The sequence below is a fragment of the Saimiri boliviensis genome, chromosome 15 (assembly GCF_048565385.1).
Source record: "Saimiri boliviensis isolate mSaiBol1 chromosome 15, mSaiBol1.pri, whole genome shotgun sequence".
NCBI lineage: Eukaryota > Metazoa > Chordata > Mammalia > Primates > Cebidae > Saimiri > Saimiri boliviensis.
This window is the reverse complement of record NC_133463.1, coordinates 53586273-53603663: the sequence shown is the minus strand read 5'-3', so window position 1 is coordinate 53603663 and position 17391 is coordinate 53586273. Positions and strand designations below refer to the sequence as shown.

The 17391-nt window shown below is 37.0% G+C and overlaps 1 protein-coding gene across 3 annotated transcripts in view; it reads right to left on the bottom strand.

Moving 5' to 3' along the window:
* Positions 1–17391, bottom strand: part of RIMS2 (regulating synaptic membrane exocytosis 2) — a 730833-nt gene that overhangs the window by 685861 nt on the left and 27581 nt on the right. The window contains exon 1 of one of the 3 annotated variants that reach the window (XM_074387027.1): positions 15911–15944. The exons of the other annotated variants lie outside the window; for them this stretch is intronic. The gene's annotated coding sequence lies outside the window, so the exon portion shown is untranslated. Of the gene's footprint in view, positions 1–15910; positions 15945–17391 lie in introns of those variants that run through there. 3 annotated transcript variants of the gene reach the window in all.

Sequence of the window (17391 nt, the reverse complement as noted above, 5' to 3'; positions counted from 1 at the left end):
AGTGAAATAGAAAGAAGCAAGAGGAATATTAGGAAGCAATAATAAAGGTCAAATAGAAAGTAAACAGTGGTGATGAAGATGGAAAGGAGGGAATATCTTTAAGATGTATTTAAGATGTCAGATGAATAGGACTTGGTGACCAGACAGTTGTGACAGGTGAACAAGAGAGAGGAGCCCACACAGTAATCCAGTAGTCTCAATTTTATTTAAGTGAATAAAATCTTATTAAATAAGCTAGGTGTGCCTCTCAACTGTAGTCCCAACTACTCAGGAGGTTGAGATGGGAGGATCACTTGAGCCCAGTAGTTCAACTCCAGCCTAGGCAACATAATGAGACACTGTCTCTTAAAAAAAAAAAAAAAAAAAAAAAAACTCGTTAAATATACATTGAAAAATATTTCAAGAATAAGAAAAAACTGTAAAAGTGGGCAGGCGTGGTGGCTGGTGGCTGGTGGCTCACACCTGTAATCCCAACACTTTGGGAGGCTGAGGCTGGCTGATCATGAGGTCAAGAGATTGAGACCATCCTGGCCAACATGATGAAACCCCATCTCTACCAAAAAATACAAAAATTGGCTGGGCATGGTGGTGGATGTCTATAATCCCAGCTACTTGGGAGGCTGAGGCAGAAGAATAGCTTGAACCCGGGAGGCAGAGGTTACAGTGAGCCAAGATCATGCCACTGCACTTCAGCCTGGGAAACAAGAGTGAAACTCCGTCTCAAAAAAAAAAAAAAAAAAAACTGTAGAACTACACTTGTTGAGCTAAAGCATTCATTTGACACTTGTCTTATTTAACCCTGCAATATTCTAGGGCTGATCTTCTGCTGTGTTGTCTAATATGGTAGCCCTAGCCATAGCCATACTAACCACATGTGGCTATTGAAATTTAAACATATATTAATTTATTATGTTAATTAAGATTAAGTAACATTAAAGATTCAGTTCCTCAGTTACACTAGTCACTTTTTTTTTTTTTTTTTTTTTTTGAGACGGAGTTTCGCCCTTGTTACCCAGGCTGGAGTGCAATGGCACGATCTCGGCTCACCACAACCTCTGCCTCCTGGGTTCAAGCAATTCTCCTGCCTCAGCCTCCTGAGCAGCTGGGATTACAGGCACGTGCCACCATGCCCAGCTAATTTTTTGTATCTTTAGTAGAGACGGGGTTTCACCATGTTGACCAGGATGGTCTCGATCTCTCGACCTTGCGATCCACTCGCCTCGGCCTCCCAAAGTGCTGGGATTACAGGCTTGAGCCACCGTGCCCGGCCCACTAGTCACATTTTAAGTGCTCATAGCTTTATGTGGCTAGTGGCTTCAATTTTGCATAGTGTAGATATAAAATATTTCCACCTTGAAAGAAATTTCTATTGAACAGCACTGATAGAGGATCAGTTAGCTGTCTGTATTGCAAGGAGTTGACATGGAAAATATCCCACTGTCTTTAATTTTGGTTTACTTCTTTTAAAATGTATATTATTCTTATTGTAAGACATATTAATTTTTTTAATGTGATGGTCAATGAATTAAGAAATGGAAATATTTGTAAATGATATTGAAGGTGAGAAAATCTTGGCAGCCTCAATAGCATCATTTTCCCTTAAGAAACAACAGCATGCTGACCGGGCGCGGTGGCTCAAGCCTGTAATCCCAGTACTTTGGGAGGCTGAGGCGGGTGGATCACGTGGTCAAGAGATCGAGACCATCTTGGTCAACATGGTGAAACCCCTTCTCTACTAAAAATACAAAAAATTAGCTGGACATGGTGGCGCATGCCTGTAATCCCAGCTACTCAGGAGGCTGAGGCAGGAGAATTGCCTGAACCCAGGAGGCGGAGGTTGCGGTGAGCCGAGATCACGCCATCGCCCTCCAGGCTGGGTAACAAGAGTTAAACTCCGTCTCAAAAAAAAAAAAGAAAGAAAGAAAGAAACAACGCCATGCTTTGGAAATCCCAGAAGATCACAACACCCCTGAGGGAATGAGCTCATTTTTAAGTAAGTCTGTGAGAATGATAACAAACACACTCCTCGAATGTAATTAATGGATAAACATGGCTCAATTTCAAAGCCTGGTGCAACTGCCATGAGTAGTTTAGTCAAGAAGGAAGAACTGAGTATAGAGGTGTAAAGTTGCAATCTACAGGGCTTTCCCCTGAACAACAGTTAGCTTACCAATTGAAAAAGAAAGCTCCACCTCTTAGGATACTTCCAGTAATATGTAAAAGAAATTAAACACAAAATGACAATAAGGTAATTATAGGCTCATGTAACTAGAAAATTCAGAAATAGATAATTGATTAATCAGAATTGAAAATCAGAATTTCAACTAAAACTAGGTTTTCTACATGAAAAAAAATCAGAATTGATTAATCCATCAGCCTTTACACTTCACATTATATTTTTTACATATATGTGTATATTTTATATATATATATATATATATATATATATATATATATATGAATGATATGGGGAGAAAGAGAGAGAGAGATCCAGCCTCGGTGACAGATGGGTGACAGAGTGAAAGTCTCTCTCTCTCCATATATATATATATATATATATATATATATACATATATATATAAATTATACACATATATGTAAAAAAATATATATATAATGTGAAGTGTAAAAGTGAGCAAATGATGTTGATTTCAAATTCACAATGAAAATCACACAGAGATAGCATAAGGGAAAAAAAAGTAGCATAAAAGTGGTAAATTTTATATTTTCAGTGTAGTCACAAAAAATGGGGGGAAGCAGAATTTTTTAAATGATGTTATAGATGATTGGGATATATCCAGATTTTACCCTGAAACTAAAGATGAGAATCTTTTGAAAAAATAAATAGCAAAAGTGAAATAGAAGGACTTGGACCACCCCACTGTTAAAACAATGCATGCACAGCATAGGAATTAATTTACTTTATAGAGTTCCTATTATAATATATAAGCATGTATTGAATTGATGACCATAATAAGGTACAACCATAAACATGTTATTTCTTACCATTTCTTCACTCATGAGAGAATACTGGAGAATTTTTACTCAAGTTCACTATAAGTATTACAAAGTTTTTTTTATTTTGAGATTTTTAAGCCTCAGCCTCCCAAGTAACTGATAAAAGTTTTTGCAAATAAGCAAAAGGACCCTAGATGGATGCAGGAAATTTAAAAAAATAATAATGATGATGCCCTCACTTGGTTTTACCTTCACTTTAAGATTAATGATAAAATTATGGTTTCAACTATTACTTCAATGAAACTAGTATCTAAAATTTATCTCTAGTTTCAGTTATTCATTCCCAATTGTCTATATAGCATCTATACTTGAAGGTTTCACCATCACCTCAAACTGAAATATCTAAAATAGAGTTTATACACTATCTCCTCCAACAAATAACCAATTCTTTCTCTGACTTCCATTTTTCTGTCATTGATGTATTTCATGATTTTCCACAAATCCCCCAAGGCAGGAATGTCAAAAACATTCTTGATTATTCCTTATGTTTTTCTTATTTCTAATCAGTCCATACATGCCAATTATCAGATATCAATACATCAGTTATTTCTTTATATTTCAGATGTACTAAAATTTTATACCACAACTATTTTCCCTTGTTTCAGTCTCTTCCACTCTTCTCCTCCAAATTATTCTGTATGCTGCTATCAATTATTCTTTTAAAAACACCACTTTTACTATTACATGTAGGAGGCAGACTAAAGCATCAGTTAAGAGTGCCTGCGCTGAGGTCAGATGCAAGGGTTTGATGTCAGCTCTACTGCTTAGTAGCCACAGTACTAAGCATGTTCTTCATTTGCAAAACAGGAAGAATGATAGAACTCTGTTAAATATTGCTATAATTAAATGAGAAAATATATGTATCATGCCCATCACATAATAATTAGTAAATGTCTACTATTTTTACATTCTCCAGTCAAAACCCATGAACTGACCTAGCTACAAAAGGTCCAAAATCTGTAGCCCAGGTTTTACATTTTTCTACATCTGCCTCTGAATCAGTTTTTTTCTTACACTGTTTACACTTTATCATTACATTGTATACACCCTCCATTTTCAAAACATTGGTCTACTTTTTTTCTTATCTTCCAGGGGTTTCTAACTTACTTGCATTTCTTGAGTATTGTTTCTGGAACACTAACCTCTTTACTTACTTGAAATGTAGCCATCTAAATCAGAAGGCTTTCAACTACATGAAACAAAACAAACAAAACTTAAACTGAGTTAAACAGTAAGAAAATATATTAGTCTAGCTGTAAGACAGGCTTCACATTGGCTTAATCCAGTGGCTCTACCTCTGTTGCTTTACAGGTATCTTGGCAGTACCTTCCTCCATACAGTTCCTTGCCCCTCCGCTTACATCTAGCAAAATGACTGTAATGGTTCTAGGCTTCACATCCATGCAACATGGTGTTGGAGGAAAAAAAGATGTTTTCGCTTCCTGGTGTTTTCCCAGGCATTTCTCAGCTGGCATTTCAAACAACAGTCCTGAAATTCACCCTGGTTGGGTCATGTTCTACCCTTCTCATTCCCCATCCCTACCCCTAACCGAAAAATGACATAAGCAGGGGAAATGGAATGTACCAATGTTTGTTTTTAAACAAGCCAGAGGCCCCCTCCTCCCCACCCACTGAAGCTTGAGGTGGAATCAGCTTTCCCCAAAGTATCTGAGCGTACAGTAAAGAATATGTTATCCAAGTTAAAGTCTGGATGCTGTTAGTAATGGGAAAGCAGGTAATCAATGTTAGCTATGGAGCCAACAGACAACGTCCACTCCATTGTCTTTAAGGCCCAACTAAAGACGATCTCTTTAACAATGAATGTCACGTTGTTTGTTTGTTTGTTTATTGAGATAGAGTCTCGCTCTGTTGCCGAGGCTGGAGTGTAATGGCACGACCTCAGCTCACTGCAACCTCTGCCTCCTTGGTTCAAGTGATTCTCCTGCCTCAGCCTCCTGGGTAGTTGGGATTACAGGAGCATACCACCATGCCTGGCTAATTTTTGTAGTTTTAGTAGAGACAGGGTTTCACCATGTTCACCAGGCTGGTCTTGAACTCCTGACCTCAAATGATCTGCCTGCCTCAGCCTCCCAAAGATGTAGACCATTGCACCTGGCCACAATGCCAGTTTCTATAAATACTGCCTTGACTTGCTTTATATAGTTTTGTTTTGTTTTGTTTTGTTTTGTTTTGTTTTGTTTTGTTTTGTTTTGTTTTTAGAGACAGGGTCTCAATCTATTGCCCAGGCTTGAGAGCAGTGATGCAATCATAGCTCACTGAAGCCTTGGACTACCAGGCTCAAACAGTCCTCCCACCTCAGCCTCCCAAGTAGTTGGGACTACAGGCATGCACCACGATGTCTGCCTAATTTTTTATTTTTTTATTTTTAGTAAAGATGAAGTCTCATTATGTTCCCCAAGGTGGCCTCAAACTTCTGGCCTCAAGTACTCCTCTGGCCTCAGCCTCCCAAAGCTCTGGGATTGCAGGTATGAACCACCATGCCTGGCCTACTGTATATTTTATGCATATAGATGTAAGTCTTGCCTCCCTAATTATATTACAAGTCCCTTGAAGTTAAAGACATTAGATTCCTAGTCAGCACTGAGCTGCATATAGAGAGCACTCAATGAAGGATAAAATAGTTTTAGCATGTATTCAGTGACATATATTTTGAAAGTGGAACTATGTGACTGAAAAAAGTATGATGGGTGGAAGAAAATATTACAGCTCTTAGAATTGCCCTAAGGAGTGAGTAACAAGTTAAGCAATGAATCCCTGGGTTCACTCAAGCAACTTTGCTCCCTAAAACAAGAGCCCACAGAAACCCATTTCTGCTTTCAGAATGAGTTTGAGGCCAATATGATTTTCTAATAGCTGTATTTGATGATTATATTTATGACTCTATCAGTGCCTTTTTAGCCTTGACAATGTCAATTTAAGTTTCTTATTTCCTTTGGATCTATCAAAGTGTTTTTCCCCAAGAGGCACATGGGAAAACATATTCTATACTTTTCTTTTATAACTGTTTCCTTGACCTCTTTATTGCTTCCCTAACTGCTATCACCCAAGATGCTCTTGCAAACCAGACTTAATATTGGCAGTCTTTATCCCTTGCAAATGGAAGTGATGACAGACCCAATACTTTGTGTAAAAATATTTTGCTATTTCTATACAAAATATTTTATTAATGGAAACCACACATTATATATTTTACTGAAATGTTATGACTTGAAATTGGGGAATCTGATATATCTCTAATAATAAAGGCTTCACAGTACAACTGTTGTTTGTAGATTCGCAGCTGGCTGACATTTTAATTTTTTAATTTAAATTTTTAATTCAAATAGGATTGACCTGAAATATTAACAAAAATTCTTCTTGAATTGGTGCACTATAAAATAAGAAAGCAAAATCAGCTATGATGGCAGTGTTTTATTTATAAATTAAGATCATTAGCATTCATCTATTGATTTTTCTATTAAATGTACTCCTAATAATGAAGGGATGGAAGGATCTTTGTAAAGTTAAATTCACCACAGCAAAGAATAGAGGCGATAATTAATAATATGTTAAAACTACTTTCTAAAAGTAGATTCAATAAAATGTAAGTATTCAGATAACTACTCCCATTTCTCTTTCTCAAACCTTAAAAGATACATTCCAAGGTATTAGTTCTAATACTTGTTCTGTATTTTCCAGTGGATTATTATGAACTCCTTAAAACATGTGAAATACCAGCCGGACACAGTGGCTCACAGCACTTTGAGAGACTAAGGCAGGCAGACCCCTTGAGTACAAGAGTTCAAGACTGGCCTGGGCCTGGCAAAACCCTGTCTCTACAGAAAAATACAAAAATTAGCCAAGCATGGAGGTGCATGCCTGTAGTCCTAACTGCTTGGGATCCTGAGGTTGGAGTATAGTTTGAGCCCAGGGAACAAAGGTTGCAGTTAGCCAAGATCGGCTGCACTCCAGCCTGGGCAACAAAGAGAGACCCTGTGTCAAATAAAAATTTTAAAAATTCAAAAAGAAAATATGTGAAATGTCTTATTTTTCTTTATATTCACCTATTCTCTTAGCATAGGGTCTTTTATACCACTGAATATTTATTGAATTTAATTTAAAATCAATAAGCCCTGATAATAAGCCAACAATTGACAGGCAATATTTTGACAATAAAATATTGACACTTGAAAGAAAAACATCTAGGCATAGGAATATTATTTTCATTTAAACTGTTGAGGAATTTTTTCTATTGCTTTTAGCTTTTATTGTTAACATAAATGTTGAAAAATTTTAAATATATCTGGTTAACAGAATCAATGTAACATTACTTCACATTCTAGCTCACCTGCAAATGAACTTTTTTTTTTTTCAGTAGAGACAAGGTTTCACCATGTTGCCCAGGCTGGTCTCAAACTGCTGGACTCAAGCAATCCACCTACTCTGACCTCCCAAAGTGCTAGGATCACAGGCATGAGCCGTCGTGCCTGGCCGAAATAAACATTTTAATCTAACTTTCTCTTTTTTTTTTTTTTTTTGAAAAGATGAAAAACGATTAAATACTTTTCTAACTCAGAGGGTAGGAGGTCATAACTTTCTACCCCAGGATATTTTTTCCTTCCCTATGTGTTTCTATGAAAGGACTACTCTGTTGTTCCTGTGTGTTATGGTGATAATGATTCATATTATTTTGTGATGATGATGATAGTCCTTTAAATCACTGTTCACGGAATACTCAAGAAGTTAACCTCAGTGAGAAATGCTCAGATCTGTTAACCTCAGTGGGAAAGTTTTGGATAAGTAACTGTCAATTATAATTCCAGTAAAACACTATGGATAAGGTGTATAACTCAGGCTAAAACCTGAACTGGATGGGAAGATCTTTTTCTTTCTTTTTTTTCTTTTTTTTTTTTTTTTTTTTTTGAGACACAGCCTTGCTCTGTCGCCAAACTGGAGTGCAGTGACACATTATGGGCTCACTGTGACCTCCACCTCGGGGCTTCAAGCAATTCCCCTACTTCAGCCTCCCGCGTAGCGGGGACTACAGGCGCACACCACGAGGCCCAGTTAATTTTCTGTATTTTAGTAGAGACGGGGTTTCAGCATGTTGTCCAGGATGGTCTCAATCTCCTGACCTCGTGATCTGCCCACCTTGGCCTCCCAAAGTGCTGGGATTACAGGCCTGAGCCACAGCGCCCCCAGCCATAAGATCTTAATTACTCTGAGAAGTTCAAACCAAGCTCCTAGGTCTTGCCCCAAGAATGAGTCAGTAAGTCAACAAAACAGCTCTTTTGTGATGGTAAATGAGATTCCCAGTCATATGGAGGCAGGAACTTGAAAGAGAAGGAAGCCACGCTTTCAAAATTGAATTAATCCTTTAGGGTTGCTGTATGGTTATAATTATCATCAAAAACTTATTATCTTTTCTGCTTGATTTTCTTTGCTATTTTCTTTCATTTCTCTTCTATTTTAGTATCTAGTAAAGTTTTCAAAATAACCACCTAAATATTGTTCACATTTGGACCAGAGTTTACTACCCAGCATAATTCAAATTATGACAGCACAAATCTTCCCAAGGGACGTTGAATAAAGGTGGAAAAATTAAGATCAGTTTAGTCAGCTTCTCCTCCTAGAAATTTTTCTTCTGGAACTTTCACTGAATGAACCTCAGAAGATTTTGTGTTTTCACTTTTATAAGGAAAGGACATTGCATCGTGGCTCAGCACATAATATTTTTATGAAGTTTATAAGATCATTCTTAAGCACGTCAACACGTGGTTTCCATACAAGAAGGTGATGGCATAAATAAATCTCAGAAAAATAAGGCAAAAGATGTGGGGACATCTTTGACTATTATCATCATCTTCAATTTAATTATAGATCCCTACGGTGCCTGATGATTAACTTCTACTCCACATGGTGCTGTGGTGGGTTAGTACAAAGATAACTCCCAAGTGGCTTCGAGTAATAATTGGGAATATGAGATTTAACGGAGTTGAAATATTAATGGGAGACAGAAAAAGAAGATATGAAAATTTGGTAAGACAAATGTTTTGAGAAGTTAAATGTAAAAGAGAAATAGCATTGAGAACAGGGAGAATTTATAATTGGTTATTTACAAATATAAGTGAGAAAAAAATAAATGGTTAGGGGAAAATCCTAATATATAAAAAATCATATATATATGATTTATATATAAAATATATATAAATATATTTTGTTTCCCTAATATATAAAATCTTTTTTTTTTTTTTTTTTTTTTTTTTTTTTGAGACAGAGTTTCGCCCTTGTTACCCAGGCTGGAGTGCAATGGCGCGATCTCGGCTCACCGCAACCTCCGCCTCCTGGGCTCAGGCAATTCTCCTGCCTCAGCCTCCTGAGTAGCTGGGATGACAGGCACGTGCCACCATGCCCAGCTAGTAAAATCTTATATATATTAGGGAAGCAAAGATGATACCTAGGCGGTACATAAAGGGTAGAGAAATATGAGTCTCATTAGCTTCAACCAATTAGCAAAGTGTCTTGTAGAGCATTATCAATTTTATCAATTCTTCTAGGCTTGTGGGCTAGAAAAACTAAGATGTACCTTTGACTCTGTCCTCCACTTCATCCCCTATAATCACACTATTTCTAAGTCTTTCTGTTTTAACCATTTTTTCTACTTTCATTCTTTTTCTTTCCCCGCCCCTGTTATTACCTTAGCATAGGTCATCCTACTCTATTTTATGTGTACTACCAGATTAATCATTCTAATAATTAATAAAGACCTGATTCTCATCATGTCACTACTTATCCTGCTTGAGAATCTACACTGCCTAGAGCATCAAGTCCAAGCTTCTCTTTCTGAGAAGCTAGAACTCTCTGTAAGCCACCTCTGCTCCAGCTGTATATATTGTATTTCCCATTAATGCCTAAAACATACACTTGCTTCAGGCAGAGATAACTACCCAAGCACTTTCCCCACAATACCAAGCATATTCCTGCTTTAATGCCTGTACGAGTGTTGGCATATTGCTGAAATGACTTTACTGCTTCTCTCCCCTCTAAATTCTCTCATCTTCCAAGTTCAGTTCAAGTCCCAGAGCCAAAATGAGACTTTTTCCAGTTATTCTCTTAAAACAATACAGATGCCTCATATTTCTGAAATCATTCTGGCCTTACAGTTAGTGCAGACAACTACTTGCTCTTTTATACTTTGCTAGAAAGACTGTAAACTACTTGATGACATGTGCCATGTTTTTAACTTCTTTTTTCTCCAATAGTTTGTAAAATGTGCTGGGCCTTTATTTATTCTTCGTGCTTTGACCCGTGATAAAACTGAAATTTAAATTTGAAGACTGTGATTTGGGAAAAATCTTTAGAGATTTGTGTAAATTTAGAAATCGAGTACTTACACGGTGTAAGTCTTTACAACTTATGTTAAATCGATTATTTTAAAATACACTATTTTTGCCGGGTGCTATGGCTCGTGCCTATAATCTCAACACTTTGGGAGGCTGAGGCAAGAGGACCATTCTAGCCTAAGAGTTCAAGACTAGCCTGGGCAACAAAGTGAGACTCTATCACTATGAAAACTACAAAAAAAAAAAAAAGAAAGAAAAGAAAAGAAAACAATTAGCCGGGTATGGTGGTGCATGGCTGTGGTTCTAGCTTCTTCAGAGGCTGAGATGGGAAGATCCCTTGGGCCCAGGAGTCTGAGGTTGCAGTTAGTTAGGATAACGCCACTATAAGCCAGCCTGTGCGATAGAGCAAGATTCTGTCTTTAAATAAATTAATTAAATTAAATAAGGAAATAAAATACACTATACTTATGGCAAAAAGAAAGTCAAAATTTTCTTTATCTCCAGCCACTCTATTCCCACTCCCGCTCTCCAGAGGTGACCCATGTTAATAATTTCTTTTAAAATCATTCAGAAATTTGCTATGCATATACATATGATTTTTAAGGCAAATTAGTTTATAACATACACACTGTTTTACCAATTTGCACTTTTCTTTAAAATATATCTTGGAACCATTCCTATATTAGTACCGTAGAATTATATTCTTTGTTTTTTTGAGACGGAGTTTCACTCGTCACCCAGCCTGGAGTGTAATGGCACGATCTCGGCTCACTACAACCTCTGCCTCCTGGGTTCAAGGGATTCTCCTGCCTTAGCCTCCCGAGTAGCTGGGATTATAGGCATGCGCCACAATGCCTGGCTAATTTTTGTATTTTTAGTAGAGATGAAGTTTTGCCAAGTTGGCCAGGCTGGTCTCAAATTCCTGACCTCTGGTGATCCACCCACCTTGGCCTCCCAAAGTGCTGGGATTACAGGCATTAGCCAGCATGGTTGGCCAATTATATTATTCTTAATGTTTTGCATACTGTGTACCACAGTTTATTTATCCAGATGCCTGATAATAGTCATTAGAGTTGTTTCCAGTTTTCTTGCTATTACAAACAATGCTATAATGCACATCCTATTTTTTTGGCTACAGTGCAATGTGGCAATATTGGCTCACTACAGCCTCTAACTGCTGAGCTCAGGCAATCTTCCTGCCTCAGTCTCCTGAGTAGCTGGGACCACAGGTGCCTGCCACCTGGCCTGGCTAATGTTTTTTTATTTTTTTGTAGAAACAGGGTCTTGCTGTGTTGAACAGGCTGATTACAAACTCCTGGCTTAAAGATTCTCCTGCCTCAGCGTCCCAAAGTGCTGGGATTATATATAGATATGAGCCACCACACCTGGTTAATGTCTTCTATTTCTTTAAGAACTAATTCAAACATTTATTTGGAAACTGATGATTGAATTCAGTCATTAATTGATTACTTTAAGGTTAAGTAGTTTGAGAAACTTCAACTATATCATTCACCCTAGCATTGGTATAGGATATCCTGGTAGTACATATTCTTATGCAGCTAAATTTTCATGACTATTTTAGGATACCCATTGATAAGAAAGGTCAGATTCCTCTCTTTCTTTCCCATCCCTCATCAATCTATCCACAAGACCTGCCAACACCATCTTTAAAATGCATTATGAATCCAATCGCTTTTCACTATTACTACAACTTGCACAATAGGCCCAGGCTATTGTCAGCACTTGCCTGGACCACAGCAGTAACCTCCTGAATAGACTTCCTCCTTTCAGTCTTGTCTCCCATGGGATCTCTTCCCCATATAGATGCCAGAGTGATGTTTTCAAAATGTAGCCTGAATCATGTTGCTTTTCTGCTCCAAAGCCTCTAAAAGCTTTCCAAAATTTGCAGAATACAATCTGAACTACAAAATACCACGTGATTTGGGTCCTGACTACCACTCTCTCTGTCTCTTTCCCCACTTCGGGAAAACTGGCCTTTTCTCACTTTTCCTCATATATACTGTATGAAGCTGACTTGTGTCTCAGAGATATTGTATGCACTCCATTCACTGCCTGGAAGCTTCTTGCCTTGTACAGTCATATGTCTCAGGTCTCTGTTCAATGCTACCTCCTCAGAGTAACCATCCCTCACAGTGTGTTCTAATTAGGTCACCTGCCTTTCGTCATTCTCAATATCCTTGTCTGCTTTATTTTTCTTCATGGAATTCTTACTACCTGAATTTATATTACAGGTTGAGTATCTCTTATCTGAAATGCCTGGGACCAGAAATGTTTTGGATTTCACATTTTGTGTAGATTTTGGAATATTTACATATACATGATAAAATAACCTGGGGGTGAAATCAGTCTAAACACAAAATTAATTTGTTTCATATATACCTTATACACATACCCTAAAGGTATTTTTTTTTTGTACTATTTTAAATAATTTTGAACAAGAAACAAAGTTTTTAATGAAACCTGTCACATGAGGTCAGGTGTCAAGTTTTCTACTTGTGGTGATTTTGGAGCATTTTGGATTTTGGATTTTTGGATTAAGGATGCTCAACCTGTACATTTATTTCTGTTTATAGTTTTTATATCTCTCACCTACCAGAATGTAATCTTTGTGACAGAAAGAGTTTTGTTTTGTGCACTGATGTATTCCCAACATCTAAATTGGCCAGGTATATAGTATGTGCTCAATAAATACTGTTTCACTTGGAAAATGATGCAGAGCTAAAACAGGACCTTGGCTCTCTAGATTTGCATCATTTCATCATATTGCAAATTTTGCATTATTATCATAGAAACATATGTACATATGTACATTCTTGGAGGCACAATTATCCTCAAATAATGTCTCCTGGACTACCTACAGAAGTCTAGGTAATATTAGAAGACAACTGAATTAGATCACCACCAGTTGATCTATTACCTGATTTGTTTGTTCACCTGTGATCACTTTTTCTGCCAAGTAACCCAGACATAGGTCCTGTTGACTTGCAGAATCACTGGGGTTAGATGTCACACCCATTAAACATCACTTGCATACCTAGTCTGTGTTACTAGGGTTAGTTTTCTATCTTGGTTTCTCACAAATCATTGAATATTCTGTGTCGTGGTAATTTCCTATTTTCTTTTTTACTTATATTATTTTTTATTGGCAAATTATAATTGTATACATTTATGGGATACAATGCAATGTTCTGTTTTGTTTGTGAGATAGAGTCTTGCTCTGTCACCCAGCTGGAGTGCAGTGGTGCAATCTTGGCTCACTGCAACCTCTGCCTCCCGGGTTCCAGTGATTCTCCTGCCTCAGCATCCCAAGTAGCTGGGATTACAGGCACCCGCCACCATGCCTGGCTAATTTTTGTATTTTTAGTAGAGACAAGGTTTCACCATGTTGGCCAGGCTGGTCTCAAAATCCAGACCTCAGGTGATCCACTCGTCTCAGCCTCCCAAAGTGCTGGAATTATAGGCTTGAGCCATTGCACATGGCCCAGTGTTTTGATATATCCAGACAAATTAGATTTTATTGTAGCTAAAGTTAATTAGATTAAGCAAATTAACATATTCATCATCTTCTTACCTATCATTAAGCTAATTAACACATTCATCAACTTTCCATACTTCGATTTAAAAATACCATTTTTATGGTGAGACATTCAAACTTTACTCTTAGTTATTTTGGAATATATAATACATTAATATATCTAAAAATGTATTCCTCCTGTCTGTCTCAAACTTTGTATCCTTGAGTGAAAAAACAAAGCTGGAGGTATCACACTCCTTGATTTTGAAACATATTATAAAGTAATGATAACCAAAACAGCACAATGAGGGCATGAAAACATTCAAATCAACCAACTGAACAAGACAGAAAGCCCAGAAATAAACCCACACACTTGCAGTCAATTGATTTTCAACAAAAGTACCAAGAACACATACAGCAAAAAGAAAGTTCTCTCAATAAATGATGTTGGGAAATCTACATGCAGAAGAATGAAATTGGATCCTTACCTCAGACCATACACAAAAGTCAACTCAAAATCGATTAAATACTTAAATATAAAACCTGAAACTGTAAAACTACTAAAAGAAAACATAGAGGAAATGCTCTATGATATTAATCTGGGCAATGATGTTTTGGTCATAACACCAAAATCACAGACAACAAAAGCAAAAATGGATGGCATCAAACTAAAAAGCTTCTGCACAGCAAAAGAAACAATTAACAAAGTGAAGAGACAGTGCACAGAATGGGAGAAAACATCTGCAAACCATACATATGATAACTGATTAATATTCAAATTATAGAAAGAACTTGAATAATTAAATAGCAAGAAAAAATACCCAATTAAAATATGGACAAAGGACCTGAACAGGTATTTCTTTTTTTTTTTTTTTTTTTTTTTTTTTTTTTTTTTTTTTTTTTTTTTTTTTGAGACAGAGTTTCGCTCTTGTTACCCAGGCTGGAGTGCAATGGCACGATCTCGGCTCACTGCAACCTCCGCCTCCTGGGTTCAGGCAATTCTCCTGCCTCAGCCTCCTGAGTAGCTGGGATTACAGGCACGTGTCACCATGCCCAGCTAATTTTTTGTATTTTTAGTAGAGACGGGGTTTCACTATGTTGACCGGGATGGTCTCGATCTCTTGACCTCGTGATCCACCCGCCTCGGCCTCCCAAAGTGCTGGGATTACAGGCTTGAGCCACCGCGCCCGGCCTGAACAGGTATTTCTGAAAAGAAGACATACAAATGGCCAACAAGTACATGAAAAAATACTCAGCATCACAAATCATTAGGGAAATGCAAATCAAAAACCATAATATATCACCTCACACCTGTTAGAACAGCTTTTATCAAAAATATGAAAGATTACTGTTGGCAAAGATGTGGAAAAGAGGGAACTCTGTGCATTGTTGACAAGAAGGTAAATTAGTATGGCCATTATGGAAAACAGTATAGATGTTTCTCAAAATTCCAGAAAAGGAAATACCATTGATCCAGTAATCCCACTTCTCAGTGTGCATCCAAATAAATTAAAAGCAATACATCAAAGGGATATCTGCACTCTCTATTTATTGCAGCATTACTATTTATTGACAAGAAGGTAAATTAGTATGGCCATTATGGAAAACAGTATAGATGTTTCTCAAAATTCCAGAAAAGGAAATACCATTGATCCAGTAATCCCACTTCTCAGTGTGCATCCAAATAAATTAAAAGCAATACATCAAAGGGATATCTGCACTCTCTATTTATTGCAGCATTACTCTCTATTTATTGCAGCCAAAATAGGGAATCAACCTAAATGCTCATGAATAGATGAATAGACAAAGAAAATATGGTACATATACACAATTAATTACTACTCAGCCTTTTAAAAAAAGGAAATCCTGTCATTTGTGACAACATAGATAAACCTAGAGAACATTATGCTAAGTTAAATGAGTCAGTCACAGAAAGACAAATGCCTTATGAGCTCACTTATATGTTGGATCTAAAAAAGTTGAACTCATGTAAGTAGAGATAGAATGTTGATTACCAGAGGCTGGGAGCTAGGGCAGGAAATGAACTGGGAGTTGTTGATCAAATGAACATTTTTTTCCATGTCTTCATGTATTCATGCAAGTATATCCTAGAAGAGAAATTACTAGGTCAAAAGATAGGTTACATTATACAATTTTAAATGAGTGCCAAATACTGTCTTCCAACAAAGTTTTCACAAACTTATACTCCCACCAACCAGACAAGAGTGCTGTTTTCCACACCCTCACTGGCATGGATATTACAATTATATTTAATCTTTCCAATCTAGTAGATGAAAAACATTGCTATTTTAATGTTCCACTCATTAAGAATAACGAAGGTGTATTGGCCATTTGTGGGAAAAAATTAAATTAGCCAAGTGTGGTGGTACATGACTGTAGTCCTAGGTACTCAGAGGCTGAGGCAGAAGGATTGCTTGAGCCCAGAAGTTCAAGGCTACAGTGAGCTATGATTGTACCACTGCACTCCAGCCTGGGTCATGAAGTGAGACTTTGTCCATAAAATTTTTTTTTAATAAAAATAAAAATGGGGCAGAGATGCAGATTTTTTTTAAGTATCTAGCCAGTTTTCTTCAATTGATTTATTGAATAATTTACTTTTTTTTTTACTTGTTTAGGATGTATATATAAATTAACTGCCTTTTCTATTATTATTGTGAAGCACAAAGTAAGGTCTAATGACCAGATTTTGCCAATAAGAGGAACAAGTCACTTTTAGATTCAGACAGTTTATTACTTACATAGACAAAGGGAAGAGTATCATAAGGTGCTAGGTCCCTGCAGAATTTGAGCATGGCAACACCAAAACATAAGGAGCCAGATGACTGCCATATAAATGATGGGACATCCTGTTGCTGAGAAGCCAATGCCAACACTGCAGCTAAGTAATAATATATATGTAAGTTTCAGCTGTGCCCTAAGTAGGACCTAAGAACAAGGTGGAAACCCTCATGCCTTACCAAAACCTAGAAGGTGATGAGAAACTGTTTCAGGACACCCTCCTTGGTAGATAGGTAGAAGGCAAGTAGGAAATGGCCTTGTAATAACTCACAAGCCTCCCACTGTCTTGTGTTCTGGAAAAATCATAAGCATCCTGTCAAATCAGCTGCAGTTGAACTTGTCTACTTGGCCTATGTGGATACGTAGGTCATTAAGTGCCAGCATGGAACTATTCCTCTACAACTATTAGTGTAGAACCAAAATCTATCGTAATGGAAAGTGTCCTTCAAAAATTTGTACCCACCAAGAACTTTAGAATATGGTCTGAATCTTTGCAGATGTAATTAAGACATCATAATGATAGATATTAGAAAAGAAATAGAAAAAAAATCAATAAAACTAAGTGTTGGTTTTTGAAAAGATAAAATTGACAAACCTTTGGCTAGACTAAGAAAATTGGGAGAAGATTCCAATAAAATTAGATTTTGGAAAGGAAACCTTGCAATGATACCAAAGAAATACAAAGGATCGTAAGAGA